At 38.1% G+C, this 17,500-nt stretch overlaps 1 protein-coding gene across 4 annotated transcripts in view; it reads left to right on the top strand.

The window, feature by feature from the left end:
- The window catches only part of LOC131832263 (cAMP-specific 3',5'-cyclic phosphodiesterase 4D-like), a 565,899-nt gene that overhangs the window by 103,853 nt on the left and 444,546 nt on the right, over window positions 1-17,500 (top strand). The window lies entirely within an intron of this gene.

The raw sequence follows: 17,500 nt of genomic DNA, 5'->3' as shown, positions 1-17,500 counted from the left end.
TATGCTTGGTAAGAAAGACCCAAAGCCCTGTTTCATGAAAGTGTTCTTAAAAACAAAAGCCAGTCACTGGCAATGCAGTAAATAGGCCAAACAATTTATCTGGTTGAGAGATTTTTAAGGTTTTTACCTGGCTATAATTTTAAAGACTGCTGTAGAAGAAATCTGTCCTAGATTCATTACTCAAGGGGAATGTTGCCTATTAGCAGACACAATAGGTCGGCAGAGCAGAAAGGAGAGCTTCAGTGCTTTGCTGGCCCAGGGCAGGAACTGTGAATGTGGGACCCTCATTGCTGCCTGGGAGTCTTCACTGCGGGTAGTGGATGCTGTCAGGCTCGGCGTGCAGCTTTAAAGCAGATAAAACCACAGTGCATGTTGTCAGCTATACGATGTTTTGTTTTTTAAACACTGTTTTACTCTTGCTTCTATTTTATGTCAAGGGGTTAGGTTCTTCAGTTACTCGGGTAAGAAACCAAACAACAGAAAAATCAGCATCACTTGGGTTAAGGTGTGCACTTCAGTGCTGATGAGATGCTGGGTAGCAAGACAGAGACAATAAAAGGATATTCAATGGAGGTAAATTCAGTATGCAAACTTTTCTAACCCTATCTTCAGAATTTTGGTATTAGAAGCAGAGTGTGGAGTTAATTGGTCTGTGGGTGGAAAGAGACTTGACTTTGAATTCTGGAGAAGATGAAGCTTGATTCACTCAACGCATGTCCACTTCACTAGTGAGAACACACTAGGGTATTTGTATTGTCATAGATAATCTCATTAATTAAGCATCAGAACATTTGTGTCATTTTGGAATCACTGTCATTACCATAACACAAACTGGTTACCTTTCATGCTTATGGGCTCCAAGACTGCTCTGACTTTCCTTCATATAGAAGTTGGCAATCATGACTGGCCAGTAGGCAAAACAGTCTAGTCCTGTTCTAGAACTCTGAAGATCTTATCACTGTTGTCAAGTCCAGGTAGACTTCCTGGAAACAGGTCACAGTGAGATATAATGTTGCCTCCATTGCATATATTATATGTAGAAAAGATGCTTTTATCTGCCATTGGGTAAAAGATCTTTTTCAAGAATGGCTTTTCCTCCATAGTCTTTTAAGATGCTATTAATAATATATTTTACTTTGCTTTTGCTTTTCATTTGAATGCATTCCTCCATCCCTTTCAGAATGATGGGTTGTCATTTAATTATCATTTCAGAAGCGTTTGGGCCATCATAATCTCCCTTTAATGGGAGGTAATCCAGTGTCTACTGATTAGTATGATAGTTTTAGTCTGGGTAGTTCTGTGGCCTTTGCTCTCTGTAGGACTTGACTAGTAGATGCTGATTTCTCTGTTTAAGTGGCCACTGATGAGACTTCTGACTACGCCATTGGCTTGTAAATGAGTGGCCCCTTTTCACCTCGGTCTGTTGTGGCTAGTGGATATACTGGGTTGGATTTTGAAGCTGATAACTTTCTCTCAGTGCTCCATATAGATGCTATTTTTCCAAAGTCCTTAAAGTGTAACAATAGTTCAATACATGATGTCATTTGCAGCAATAATAATAATAAAGAGGATTTTTACTCTGTAGGGGCAGTTACTTATGCTTGTTCCCTCATTTTTTTCTGGAATGTTTGCGTGTCTACTATGTGGTGGGCATTGTGTTAGATACTGGAGTTTCAGTAGTGGACTCCAAGTTCAGACACAGTGTTTATACTTACAGTATTTTAGATAGTTATAGCCTAAAGGAGGATTGTAGAAATAATCAGGTAGTTACTGTATCTTGTGGTAAATGCAGTGATGGGGTAGGACAGTGAGCACCCAGTAGGGATATTTAGAAAGATTTGGCTGTCTTTATGTGCTAGGAAGTGTGTTAAATGCTGAGCTTATAGTTAACAAAACAGAGATGGCCCCTGCCAATTGGGGAAAGCTGGTGTTCATTGAATAATCCCATTTGTGTAGTATTGCTGTTAAGAAACCCATGGGTCTGATGAGAGAACCTATGAGGGGTTTGATTTAAAGATTTTATTTATTTATTTGACAGACAGAGATTACAGGTAAGCAGAGAGGCAGTCAGAGAGAGGAGGAAGCAGGCTCCCTGCTGAGCAGAGAGCCCAATGTGGGGCTCGATCCCACCCTGGGATCATGACCTGAGCAGAAGGCAGAGGCTTTAACCCACTGAGCCACCCAGGCGCCCCAAGGGGTTTGATTTAGACTGAGTGTTCCAGGAACATGCATCTGAGGTGACATTTAGGAAAAGACTGAAAGTATGAGTAGTAGCTAGTCAACTGCAGCAGGGGAGGGAAAGGGTTCCATGTGGAAAGATTATCATGCCCGAGGCAGGAAGGAGGATGAAGATTCACGGAGTTATATGTTACATGTCATTATGTCATTGTGTGCAGTGAGGGGAGAGATAGAAGGCTCTGGGCTGGAGGGTGACCAGGATCAGATCATAAGGAGCCTTCTCAGCCATAGGAAGGAGTCTTGATTTGATCTTGAGAGTAATGGGAGAGCTACTGACGTGTGTGAGTAAGAAAGAGACATGATCAGATTTATATCTTTAGAAACTCGTTATGGCCACAGTAGTGAATTAAAATGTGGGACACACTGTGGGGCATGGACACCAGTTAGGAAACTGTCCCAGGAACCTAGATGAAGAAATTCAGTAGGGAGTATTGTTAGGTGTGTGGGCTCTGGGACCACAATGACTGGGCTTAAATTCTACCTCTGTGACTCAGTAGCTGGACAGCTCTGAGCAATCTTCTCTGGGCCCAGGAACTTATGTTCTTGCTTCTGCAAAATTCACGTGATAGTACTGATGCCTATGTCATTGGATTGCTGTGAGTTAGTCACCATTTAGTCCTCAGAGCAGTATGTGGCACTGTTGTTCAGGCTGTGCCCTGAGGAAAGGCTGAGTCAAGGGGCCAGTATGGGTAAGAACCTGCTTTCAACCTAAAAGCCCTGGGCCCTGGATGGGGCTTACTTATCAAGAAGGAGGGGGTGCCTTTTATAATTTATCCTTCCAAGAATGACATTCCTTTTGTAATGTGAGCATAGTCACCTTGGGTGACTAGCTGTAGCCCTGCCTGGCATGTATTAAGTACTTAATAAATGTTATCTGTTATTAATAGCTGTATGATTTTGTATAAATTATTGAGTCTTTCTGCCCATTTTCTTATGTTTAAAAAAGGAAATACTAGTCCCCATGTAACAGAATTTGTTATGAGAATTAATGAATTAAGACATGCGATCAAAACCACAATGAGATATCACCTCACACCAGTCAGAATGGCTAAAATCAACAAGTCAGGAAATGACAGATGCTGGCGAGGATGCGGAGAAAGGGGAACCCTCCTACACTGTTGGTGGGAATGCAAGCTGGTGCAACCACTCTGGAAAATATCATGGAGGTTCCTCAAAATGTTGAATATAGAACTGCCCTATGACCCAGCAATTGCACTACTGGGTATTTACCCTAAAGATACAAACGTAGTGATCTGAAGGGGCACGTGCACCCGAATGTTTATAGCTGCAGTGTCCACAATAGCCAAACTATGGAAAGAACCTAGATGTCCATCAACAGATGATGAATAAAGAAGATGTGGAAATACTATGCAGCCATCAAAAGAAATGAAATCTTGCCATTTGCGACAACATGGATGGAACTAGAGCGTATCATGCTTAGCGAAGTAAGTCAAGCAGAGAAAGACAACTATCATATGATCTCCCTGATATGAGGAAGTGGTGATGCAACATGGGGGCTTAAGTGGGTAGGAGAAGAATCAATGAAACAAGATGGGATTGGGAGGGAGACAAACCATAAGTGACTCTTAATCTCACAAAACAAACTGAGGGTTGCTGGGGAGAGGGGGTTGGGAGAAGGGGGGTGGTGTTATGGACATTGGGAAGGGTATGTGCTTTGGTGAGTGCTGTGAAGTGTGTAAACCTGGCGATTCACAGACCTGTACCCCTGGGGATAAAAATATATGTTTATAAAAAATAAAAAATTAAAAAAAAAGACATGCAAAACACCTAAAAATAGTGAGTCTCTCTGTGCCCATTTTCTTATGTTTAAAAAAGGAAACATTAGTCCCCATGTAACAGAATTTGTTATGAGAATTAATGAATTAAGACATGCAAAACACCTAAAAATAGTGCCCAGCATGAATACAAGTAAGAGTGTTAATAAGAAAAGTAAGGTTTGGGAGCATTTATTCATTCATCAGTGTTTGTGAGCCAATTGTGTGCCAGGCTGAAACTTGGAAGAAAGAGGCAGATAATGGCCCCTGTCCTCATGGGGAGAACAGAAATTTACCCTGTTAACTACTTAACACTGTGGTTAGTGTTGGAAAATGAAGTCAAGGAGATAGAGACAGTTAAGAAGATTTGAGGAAGAGTTTAGAAGTTGGAAGACAAGAGTGATTTGATAGCAGCATTGACTCCAGTAAGATGGTGGACTCATGGAAATGTTTCACGCAGGGCAAGGTCAGCCATGTTGGCCACCTTCACAGCTAGATTTATCCCAATGAATTGGATTACCAAGTAACATTGTATATGATTTAAGAAATGAATTGAAGTGCATGGTAACATATTTAGAATTTATTTGGTGTACTTAAAAATTCCCTACAGAGAAAAAGACATAGATAGTAAACCAGATTTTAAAGATATCATACCATTTGTAAGGTTCGTTACTTAAAAATTTGAGGTAGCAAAGGAAATCTGGATCCCAGCTCATTGGAGATATATAAAAGTTGGATCTGAGTTTCCATTCTTTTGTTTCTTTGTTTGTTTGTTTGTTTCCCCAAACTGGAAACAATGCCCTGATGGTCTATTTGGAGAAGAAATAACAGATGAAAGTATCCCTTGTGATTTTGCTTGCTTTGTTCTATTTGTTTTTCCCTTTTTCGTTCTGATAGTGTCATGGGTGAGTCAGGTGACTTTCCCCAGGCAATTTATGAAACATTGTTGAGAGAGAATATGACAGAATATTCATGGACACTTAGAGGATTTATACTCAGGTTTAGGATTACTCTCAGACTAAAAGATTATTCAGAGCTTTGCTCAGGGTTTAGAGTACCCTAGGCAACATAGAAGTTTCCTTGGTGTGCTCTTGAGTATTTCTTCTTCTTCTTCTTTTTTTTTTTTTTTTTTTTTTTTTTGGTCTCCAAGTGAGATTGTACTTGGTTCTGGAGCTATTATCTTTTTCACTTGCCTTTCACTCCTTCCTTCCTGCTAACAACTCATAAAACTGGTGGTATTTTTTTTTTTTTTGGTGGGGGGTGGAACAAGCACAAAGCACTGGTTGGCATTTATAGGCACAGGTGTGCAGGAGAAAACTGCTTTGCTTTACCATGACAAATAATAATGCTAGCTATGAGCTGTTTGTATTTTGGAGGCTTGTATTATTTTCTTTTGTTTTGTTTTTGAATTGAATGAAAATCTGTAACAGCACTATTAGGTCAATCAGCAATCCTGTCTCAACCAGATTTTTCAAGGAAAGACAGGCTTGGTAACAGTGCTGAGGACTGTGGTAGATGGAATCACGCTTCTACCCCCAGGTGATCCATGTCCTAATCCCTGGAATCTGTGAATATGTTATGTTGCCTGGCAAGAGGGAATTAAAGTGGCAAATGGAACTGAGGTTGATAATCTGATGACTTTGAGATGGGGAAAGTATCCTAGATTATCTGGATGGGTCCTTTTTAATCACAAAGGTCCATACGAGTGGAAAAAGGAGGCAGTGGACTGTCAGAATGATGCAGTATGAGAAAGTCTCAGCCAGTCATTGCCAGCTTGGAAGATGGAGAAAGTGGGCATGAACCAAGTAATCAGCATAATCTCTAGAAACTGGAAAAGGTAAGAAACAGATTCTCCTTTAGAGCCCCCAGGAGGGGATGTGGCTCTGCCAACTCTAACTGAAGCCAATGAGACTTATTCTGGACTCTTGATGTCCATAACTGTAAGATAATACATTTGTATTATTTTCGGTCACTAAGTTTGTGACAATTTGCTATAGCAGGAGACTAATGAGGCTTGACATTGCAAGTTGTAAGAATTTGGAGGACAGAGAGTCTATATTTGTAAAATAAACAATGTTAAATGCATTACAAGTGCTCTGTAACTCTCAGGCAATTAATCATTCAGTTCAATAAGAATCTGGAGAAGAGGTAGCAAATTTAAAAAAGCATCAAGGTCTAGGCAGGTGGTGCAAATGAGAGAGACTGACCTGGTGGAAGAGACTAGGGATGAGAGGGGAGTGCGGCAAGCCAGAAAGTATATGGCCAGCCTTGGGGGCAAAGAAGGTGTAGTGGCTGCTCATCTTTAGGTGATTGTTCATAAAGGGAGATGAGCTATTGCTACATCTTCCAGTTTTTTTCAAAAGAAGTCCAAATTTCAGAAATCTTATGTAAATTATCCTAATAATTAATTCTGGACACTTTAAATAAAGCCCTCTAACCAGCCAACCAAATACCAACCAACCAACCAGCCAACCAAATGAAACTTATGCTGCCTAAACATATGCATTGCTGGATAGATAAGCCCAAACAGCCCATGATTTGAGACTCTTAGTCTGGAAGCACAGTTACCCTGAATGACTTGTAATTGTCACACTTCTGAGTATAACATCCCCAGATCCTTTTTAGAGTGTGACAGGCTGATTTAGCAAAATTAGTAATTGAGCTAGTCACTGATAAACATTAGGTTTCCAGTCTCAATATGTCTCATTGCAAAAGCCAACTGGTTTTTATTTTCCATCTTAATGCTTCTAAGTTCAAAGGAGGAGATTAGTAACAGTGCAAAAAGAAAAGGAGAAATGGAAAGAAAACATTACTGAGCATGAAATACCTGTCAGGTATTGAATGGGGCATTTTAAGCATGCTGTCCATTAATTTTCACAGCAGTTTCATGAGGTGAGCAATATTCTCATTTTCCAGGTAAGAAACCTTAGTCCAAGAGAGGTCAGGTCATTTGTATTTGGTCACGTTGGATAATAAATGACAAAGCAAACTGAAAAGAACACTTTTTTTGTTTTTCAAGGGATTAATGTTTTTCATGAGTAGGAAGGACAGTGCTTTCTCTGGGGCTGGAGAAAGGAAGTAAATGGTAAGAACCACAGGGAATTTGTAGGTGCTGACAGTAGAGGAACCTGACTTTCTTGGTGCAAGTGGTGTGTAAGGTTATCTGATAAGCTGAAGGGGTGGGTGTCAGATTGGCTCCTTCAGGAGAGCAGAGACTGAACACTGGATGGGGGATACACATGGGAGATTGAAACTTGATGTGGAAGTGATTGGTAGACCGTGACAAGGGCCAGTAGGCAGGATGGCTTTGAGTGGAATGAGGGTACACACCCTTGGTTCTTAGGGCTGCATCCCTCTTAGGTATGTAACCAGAGAGGAATTGAACGACCAAGGTGGGCTCCTGGCTTGGTGAATGTTGAAAGGGTAAGAAAACGGGATGACTCAACTTCATTAACCTCTTGAAAATTCAAAGTATACCTACAATCCCAATACTATACTGCTTCTATCAGAATGGCTGTAGTGGAGAGACGGACCACACCAGTGAGCATGTGGAAGAACTGGAACATTCATAGATGGTTGGTGGGAATGTAAATGGGTAGATGGAGTTGGGAAAACTTCTTAGTGTCTGTGAAAACTGAACATACATAGTAGCCTATAGCCTAGCTCCCTCCTTAGGCCACCAGAAATATGTGATTTTCACACCAAAAGATGTGTGTAATTATTTGCTGTAGTGAAGAATTCCCTAAATCTCAGTAGAGTCACAAAATGAAACCCTCTAGCAATAATGAGGAATGCGCTGCTGTCATGCACAATATGGATAAATCTCAAAAATACAATATTGAGAGAAGAACCCAGGCACAAGGAAGTACATGCCATATGATTTCATTCAGATGAAGCTGAGAACCAAAGCTTTGATTTTGGTATTAGAATTCAGGACCATGGTTAACTTTCAGGGAAGACGGTACCCGAGATGGGACATAAGGGGGACTACTTGGGTGTTGAAATGTTCTAATACTTTTTCATAAAGTCCATTTTTAAAAATTGTTATTGTATATGATAAAATACCCCTTTTTAAAAGATTTTATTTATTTATTTGACAGAGAGATAGAGACAGCACAAGTAGGCAGAGCGGAAGGTGGAGGGAGAGGGAGAAGCAGCCTCTCCTCTGAGCAGGGAGCACCAAGCAGGGCTCCGTCCCAGGACCCTGGGATCATGACCAGAGCTGAAGGCAGCCGCTTTAACTGACTGAACCCCCAAGGCACCCCAAGAAATTATCACTCCTAAAAAATTTTAATTTCATTATAGTTAACATGCAATATTATATTAGGTTCAAGGGTACAATATAGTAATTCAATAATTCTTCACATTTCACAGTGCTCACCGTGAGTGCACCCTTAATCCCCCTCACCTGTTTCACCCATAACCCCACCCACCTCCTCTTTTTGTAGTTAAAGTCTGTATTTTGGTTTGTCTTTCTTTCCTTTGTTTGTTTCTTAAATTGCACATATGAATGAAATTATATGGTATTTCTCTTTCTCTGAATTATTTCATTTAAGATTTTAGACCCATCCATGTCATTGCAGATGGCAAAATTTTATTCATTTTTATGGCTGAGTAAAATTCCATTGTGTGTGTGTGTATGTCTCTGTGTATGTGGGTGTGTATGTCTGTGCATCTGTGTGTACACACATATATATGTCACTTCCTTTTTATCTATTCATCTATCTATGGATACTTGGGCTGCTTCCTAATTTTTATTTGTCAATAGTGCTGCAATAAACATAGATGTGCTTATCACTTTTCATGTTAGTATTTTCTTTTTTAAAAGATTTTATTTATTTATTTGACAGAGAGAGATCACAAGTAGGCAGAGAGGCAGGCGGAGAGAGAGAGGAGGAAGCAGGCTCCCTGCTGAGCAGAGAGCCCGATGCGGGACTCGATCCCAGGACCCTGAGATCATGACCTGAGCCGAAGGCAGCGGCTTAACCCACTGAGCCACCCAGGCGCCCTCATGTTAGTATTTTCATATTCTTTGGGAAAATGCCCAGTAGTGGAATTGCTGGATGATAGGGTAATTCTATTTTTAACTTTTTGAGGAACCTCCATGTTGTTTTCCACAGTGGCTATACCAGTTTGTATTGCCACCAGTTGTGGGTGAATCTGCTAATTTTCTCTGCATCCTTGCCAAGACTTGTTGTTTCTTGTGTTTTTGATTTTAACCTTTTGACAGGTGTGAAGTAAAATCAATTGTGGTTTTGATTTGCAGTTCTCTGATGATGAGTGATATTAAGTGTCCTTTCATGTGTCTGTAGACCATCTGTATGTCTTCTTTGGAAAAATGTCTGTTCATGTCTTCTGCCCATTTTTAAAAGGGGTTAATAATTTTTTGGTGTGTGTGTGTGTGTGTTGAGTTGAATAAGTTCTTTATATATTTTGTATACTAACCCTTTATCAACTATGTCATATGCAAATACTTTCTCCCATTCAGTAAGTTGTCTTTTAGTTTTGTTGATTGTTTCCTTTGCTTTATAGAAGATTTTTATTTTGATGTAGTCCCCATAGTTTATTTTTATTTTTGTTTCCCTCTCCTCAGGAGATACATCTAGAAAAATGTTGCTACAGTTTATGTTAGAGAAAATACTTCCTGTGCTCTTTTCTAGTATTTTTATGGTTTTAGGTCTCACATTTAGGTTCTTCATCTATTTGAGTTTATTTTTGTGTATGGTCTAAGAAAGTGGTCCAGATACATTCTTTTACAAGTAGCTGTCCAGTTTTCCCAACACCATTTGTTGAAGAAACTGTCCTTTTCCCGTTGCATGTTCTTGCCTCCTTTGTTGAAGATTAACTGACCATATAATCATAGGTTTATTTCTTGGCTGTCTACCCTGTTCTATTGATCTGTGTGTCTGTTTTTGTGCCAGTACCATACTATTTTATTTACTACTTCTCTGTAGTATATCCTGAAACCTGAGATTGTGAAGCCTCCAATTTTATTCTCTTTACAAGATTTCTTTGGCTATTCAGTGTCATTTGTGGTTTCCTTACAAATTTGAGAATTATTTGTTCTACTTCTGTAAAAAACACTGCTGGTGTTTCGATAGGGATTGCATTCAATCTGTAGATTACTTTGGGTAGCATACACATTTTAACAATATTCTTCTAATCCATGAGCATGGAATATCTTTCCATTTGTTTGTGTCATCTTTAATTTCTTTTGTCAGTGTTTTATAGTTTCCAAAGTCCAGGACCTTCACCTCCATGGTTAAGTTTGTGCCTAGGTATTTTATTATTTTGGGGTCAATTGTAAGTGGGATTATTTCCTTAATTTCTCTTTCTGTTACTTCATTATTAGTGTATAGGAATGTAACAGATTTTTGTACATAGATTTTGTATCCTGTGATCTTACTGAATTCATTTATGAGTTCTTGTAGTTTTTTGGTGGAGTCTTTAAGGTCATATGTAGATGATTATCTATCTATCTATCTATCTATCTATTTATCTATCTATATAGCTTGAGGTACTGCTGCTTTGGATGTGCGTATATATATATATATATATATATATATATGTATACACACACACAGACATACATACATATGTATATATATATCTCATCATATATATATATATATATATATATATAATCTGCAAATCTTCAATGTTTTACTTTTTTCTTACCAATTTAAGTGAATTTTATTTTATTTTGTTGTCTGATTACTATGGCTATGACTTCCAGGACTATGTTGAATAAAAGTAGTGAGAGTAGACATCCTTGTCTTGTTCCTGATCTTAGAGGAAAAGCTCTCTGTTTTTCCCCATTGAGTATGATGGTAGCTATGGATTTTTCATACAGTACTTTATTATGCTGATAGTATACTTTATTATATTATAAGTATATATAGTAAATAATACTAATATAATATATAATATATACCATATATTATATAATATAATAAGAAGAATAAATAATAATACTTTATTATGCTGAGGTATATTCCCTCTAAACCTACTTTTATTTTTTTAAAGATTTTATTTATTTATTTGAGAGACAGATATCATAAGTAGGCAGAGAGGCAGGCAGAGAGAGAGAGAGAAGGAAGCAGGCTCTCTGCTCAGCAGAGAGCCCCGAGGCGGGGCTCGATCCCAGGACCCTGGGACCATGACCTGAGTGAAGGCAGAGGCCCCAACCCACTGAGCCACACAGAGGGTTTTTATCATGAATTGATATTGTACTTTGTCAGATGCTTTTTCTGCATTTTTTGAATCGATCACGTTCTTACACTTTCTCTTATTGATGTATCACACCAATATATCACACTGGTTGATTTGCAAATATTGAACTACCCTTGCATCTCAGGAATAAATCCCACTTGATTGTGATACATGATTTTTTAAATATATTATCGAATTCAGTATGCTAATCTTTTGTTGGGGATTTTTGAGTCTGTGTTCATCCGAGGTACTAGCCTGTGGTTCCTTTTTTGGTAGTGTCTTTATCTGTTTTTTTTTTTTTTTTTTTTAAATCAGGATTATGCTGACCCTATAGAATGAATTTGGAAGCTCTCCTTCCTTTTCTACTTTTTGGAATAGTTTGAGAAAAATAGATAATAACTCTTTTTTGAATGTTTGGTAGGATTCTCCTGTGAAGCTCTCTGATCCTGGACTTTGTGTTTTGGGAGTTTTTTGATTAGTGATTCAATTTTATTGCTTGTAATTGGTCTGTTCAAATTTTCTCTTTCTTCCGGCGTCACTTTTGCTATGCTTCAGGTTTGTAGGAATTTCTTCTAGGTTGCCCAATTTGTTGGCATATAACTTTTCATAACATTGTCTTAAAATCCTTTGTATTTCTGTGGTGTTGGTTGTTATTTCTTCTCTTTCATTTCTGATTTTGCTCGAGTCTTCCCCACCTGCCCCCCAGGACATCCTTTCCTCTCTCTCTTTCCTCTCTCTTTATTTGGATGAGTCTAGTTAAAAGTTTATCAGTTTTGTTCATCAATTAAAAAACCAGATTCTGGTTTAAATGATCTGTTCTCTAATTATTTGTTTTTATTTCATTTATTTCTGCTTTAATCTTTGTTATTTCCTTCCTTCTATTGGTTAGGGGTTTTGTTCTTTTTCTAGCTCCTATAGGTATAATGTTAGGTTGTTTATATAAGATTTTTCTTGTATATTGGGGTAGACTCATACTGCTACAAATTTCCCTCTTAGAGCCACTTTCACTGTATCCTAAAGATTTTGGACCATTTATTTTTATTTTTATTTATTTCCATGTAATTTTTAAATTTTTTATTTAATTTCCTATCTGGCTCATTCATTGTTTAGTAGTATGTTTTTTTTTTTTTTTTAATCTCCATGTATTTACGCTCTTTCCATTTTTTTTCTTGTGGTTGATTTCTAGTTGCATAGCCTTTTGGTCAGAAAAGATGCATGGTGTGACTTGGATCTTTTTGGATTTGTTGAGACTTGTTCTGTAACCTTACTTGTGATCTATTCTAGAGAATAATCCATGTGCACTTGAAAAGAATGTGTATTTTGCTGTTTTAGGATGGAATGTTCTTAATATATCTGTAGATCCATCTGGTCCAATGTGTCATTCAAAACTACATTTTCTTTTTTCTTTTTAACATCTTAATTTAATTTTATTTTTTCAAAGCCGTTGTTTTCTTAATTGATATTCTTTCTGAATAATCTGTCCACTGATGTAAATGGGGTGTCACAGTCTCCTACTATGATTATATCACTGTTGATTGTGTCCTACATGTCTGTTAAGACAGTTTTATTATTTGGATGACCCCATGTTGAGTGCATAAATATTTAGCATTGATATATCCTCCTGTTGGGTTGTCCCCCTTTTTGCTCATAAAGTATTCTTCTTTGTCTCTTGTTACAGTCTTTGTTTTAAAGTCTATTTTGTCTAGTGAAGGTATTATTACTCTGTCTTTCTTTTTGGTTCCATTTGCATAATAAATGCTTTTTGATCCCTTCATTTAAATTCTGCATGTGTTTAGGTCTGAAATGAGTCTCTTGTAGGCAGCATGTAGATGTATCTTGCCTCTTTTCCCATTCTGGCATTATTTGTCTTTTGATTGGTGTGTTTATTCCACTTACATTCAAAGTAATTATTGATAGTTTGGTACTCATTGCCATTGTGTTACCTGTTATATGGTTGTTTTTGTAGTTCCATGTTCCTTTCCTTTCTTGCTCTCTTCTCTTGTAGTTTGCTGGCATTTTTAGTGATATACTTTCTTTCCTTTCTCTTTATTTTATTTTATTTTTTATCATTTACGTTTGGTTCGTGGTTACCATTAGGTTTGTATGTAACATCCTATGTATATAACAATCACTATTAAGTTGATTGTCGCTCATTTGGGTTATAATCCCTCCTTTCTTTCTTTCCTCCCCTTCCCCACCACATTTTAGGTATATGATATCACAGCTTACATCCTTTTCTTTGTTAATTAATTTTATTTTTTATTTTTTTAATAAACAGATAATGTATTATTAGCCCCAGAGGTACAGGTGTGAATCGCCAGGTTTACACACTTAACAGCACTCACCATAGCACATACCCTTCCCAATGTCCATAACCCCACTACCCTCTCCCAATCCCCCTCCCCCCAGCAACCCTGTTTGTTTTGTGAGATTAAGAGTCTCTTATGGTTTGTCTCCCTCCCAATCCCATCTTGGTTCATTTTTTCTTTTCTTACCCCCAAAGCCCCCACATTGCAACTCCACTTCCTCATATCAGGGAGATCATATGATAGTTGTCTTTCTCTGATTGACTTATATGGCTCAGCATAATACCCTCTAATTCCATCCACGTCTTTGAAAATGGCAAGATTTCATTTCTTTTGATGGGTGCATAGTATTCCATTGTATATATATATACCACCTTTTCTTTATCCATTCATCTGTTGATGGACATCTATAGTTCTTTCCATAGTTTGGCTATTGTGGACATTGCTGCTATAAACATTCGGGTGCAGTTGCCCCTTCGGAGATCATTACGTTTGTATCTTTAGGGTAAATACCCAGTAGTGCAATGCTGGATCATAGGGTAGCTCTATTATCAACTTTTTGAGGAACCTCCATGCTGTTTTCCAGAGTGGTTGCACCAGCTTGCATTCCCACCAACAGTGTAGGAGGGTTCCCCTTTCTCCGCATCCTCACCAGCATCTGTCATTTCCTGACTTGTTAATTTTAGCCATTCTGACTGGTATGAGGTGGTATCTCATTGTGGTTTTGATTTGTATTTCCCTGATGCTGAGTGATGTGGAGCATTTTTTCATGTGTCTGTTGGCCATCTGGATGTCTTTTTTGCAAAAATGTCTGTTCATGTCCTTTGCCCCCTTCTTTTTTTTTTATTTTTTAAAGATTTATTTATTTATTTATTTATTTATTTATTTATTTGACAGAGAGAGATCACACGTAGGCAGAGAGGCAGGCAGAGAGAGAGAGGAGGAAGCAGGCTCCCTGCTGAGCAGAGAGCCCGATGCGGGACTCGATCCCAGGACCCTGAGATCATGACCTGAGCCGAAGGCAGCGGCTTAACCCACTGAGCCACCCAGGTGCCCCTTTGCCCCCTTCTTGATTGGATTATTTGTTCTTTGGGTGTTGAGTTTGCTAAGCTCTTTATAGATTTTGGATGCTAGCTCTTTATCTGGTATGTCATTTGCAAATATCTTCTCCCATTCTGTCAGTTGTCTTTTGGTTTTGTTAACTGTTTCCTTTGCCGTGCAAAAGTTTTGATCTTGATGAGGACCCAATAGTTCATTTTTGCCCTTGCTTCCCTTGCCTTTGGCGATGTTCCTAGGAAGAAGTTTCTGTGGCTGAGGTCGAAGACGTTGCTGCTTGTGTTCTCTTCAAGGATTTTGATGGATTCCTTTGTCACATTGAGGTTCTTCATCCATTTTGAGTCTAATTTCGCTGTTGTGTAAGGAAATAGTCCAATTTCATTTTTCTAAATGTGGCTGTCCAATTTTCCCAACACCATTTGTTGAAGAGGCTGCCTTTTTTCCATTGGAAATTCTTTCCTGCATTGCTGAAGATTAGTTCATAGAGTTGAGAGTATTTCTGGGGTCTCTATTCTGGTCCATTGATCTATGTGTCTGTTCTTTTGCCAGTACCATACTGTTTTGATGATGACTACTTTGTAATAGAGTTTGAAGTCCAGAATTGTGATGCCACCAACTTTGGCTTTCTTCTCCAATATTCCTTTGGCTATTTGAGGTCTTTTCTGGTTCATATAAATCTTAGGATTATTTGTTCCATTTCTTTGAAAAAAATGGATGGGGTTTTGATAGGGATTGCATTAAAGGTGTAGATTGCTTTAGGTAGCATAGACATTTTCACAATATTTGTTCTTCCAATCCAGGAGCATGGAACATTTTTCCATTTCTTTGTGTCTTCCTCAATTTCTTTAATGAGTACTTTATATTTTTCTGAGTACAGATTCTTTGCCTCTTTGGTTAGGTTATTCCTACGTATCTGATGGTTTTGGGTGCAATTGTAAATGGGATTGACTCCTTAATTTCTCTTTCTTCTGTGTTGTTGTTAATGTAAAGAAATGCAACTGATTTCTGTGCATTTATTTTATATCCTGACCCTTTACTGAATTCCTGTTCAAGTTCTAGAAGTTTTGGAGTGGAGTCTTTTGGGTTTTCCACATATAGTATCATATCATCTGCAAAGAGTGATAGTTTGACTTCTTCTTTGCCGATTTGGATGCCTTTAAATCTTTTTGTTGTCTGATTGCTGAGGCTAGGACTTCTAGTACTATGTTGAATAGCAGTGGTGATAATGGACATCCCTGCTGTGTTCCTGGCCTTAGTGGAAAAGCTCTCAGTTATTCTCCATTAAGAATGGTATTTGCGGTGGATTTTTCATAGATGGCTTTGATGATGTTGAGGTATGTGCCCTCTGTCCCTACACTTTGAAGAGTTTTGATCAGGAAGGGATGCTGTACTTTGTCAAATGCTTTTTCAGCATCTATTGAGAGTATCATATGATTCTTGTTCTTTCTTTTTTTAATGTATTGTATCACCTTGATTGATTTGCAGGTGTTGAACCAACTTTGTAGCCCTGTAATAAATCCCACTTGGTCCTGATGAATAATCCTTTTAATGTACTGTTGGATCCTATTGGATAGTATTTTGGTGAGAATTTTTGCATTTGTGTTCATCAAGAATATTGGTCTGTAATTCTCTTTTTTGATGGGATCCTTGTCTGGTGTTGGGATCATGGTGATGCTGGCCTCATAAAATGAGTTTGGAAGTTTTCCTTCCATTTCTATTTTTTGGAACAGTTTCATGAGTATAGGAATTAATTCTTCTTTAAATATTTGGTAGTATTCCCCTGGGAAGCCGTCTGGCCCTGGCTTTTGTTTGTTTGGAGGTTTTAGAGGACTGTTTCAATCACTGGTTATGGGTCTGTTCAGGTTTTCTATTTCTTCCTGGTTCAGTTGTGGTAGTTTATATGTCTCTAGGAATGCATCCATTTCTTCTAGATTGTCAAATTTGTTGGGGTAGAGTTGCTCATAATATGTTCTTATAATTGTATTTCTTTGGTGTTCATTGTGATCTCTCCTCTTTCATTCATGATTTTATTTATTTGGGTCCTTTCTCTTTTCTTTTTGATAAATCTGGCCAGGGGTTTGTCAATCTTATTAATTCTTTCAGAGAACCAGCTCCTAGTTTCGTTGATTTGTTCTATTGTTATTTTGATTTCTATTTCATTGATTTCTGCTCTGATCTTTATGATTCCTCTCTCCTGCTGGGTTTAGGCTTTCTTTGTTGTTCTTTCTCCAGCTCCTTTAGGTGTAGGGTCAGGTTGTGTATTTGAGACCTTTCTTGTTTCTTGAGAAAGGCTTGTATCGCTATATATTTTCCTCTCAAGACTGCCTTTGCTGTGTCCCACAGATTTTGAGCTGTTGTGTTTTCATTATCATTTGTTTCCCTGAATTTTTTCAATTCTTCTTTAATTTCCTGGTTGACCCATTCATTCTTTAGAAGGATGCTGTTTAGTCTCCATGTATTTGGGTTCTTTCCCAATTTCCTCTTGTGATTGAGTTCTAGCTTCAGAGCATTGTGGTCTGAAAAAACGTAGGGAATGATCCCAATCTTTTGATACCAGTTGAGACCTGATTTATGACCCAGGATGTGATCTATTCTGGAGAATGTTCCATGTGCACTAGAGAAGAATGTGTATTCTGTTGCTTTGGGATGGAATGTTCTGAATATATCTGTGATGTCCATCTGGTCCAGTGTATCATTTAAGGTCTTTATTTCCTTGTTGATCTTTTGCTTGGATGATCCGTCCATTTCAGTGAGGGGAGTGTTAAAGTCTCCTACTATTATTGTATTATTTTTGATTTTGTTATTAATTGGTTTATATAGTTGTCTGCTCCCATGTTTGGGACATAGTTATTTAAAATTGTTAGATCTTCTTGTCGGACAGACCCTTTGAGTATGATACAATGTCTTTCCTCA

The sequence above is a fragment of the Mustela lutreola genome, chromosome 5 (assembly GCF_030435805.1).
Source record: "Mustela lutreola isolate mMusLut2 chromosome 5, mMusLut2.pri, whole genome shotgun sequence".
NCBI classification, from domain to species: domain Eukaryota; kingdom Metazoa; phylum Chordata; class Mammalia; order Carnivora; family Mustelidae; genus Mustela; species Mustela lutreola.
This window is presented reverse-complemented; position numbering and strand designations above follow the sequence as displayed.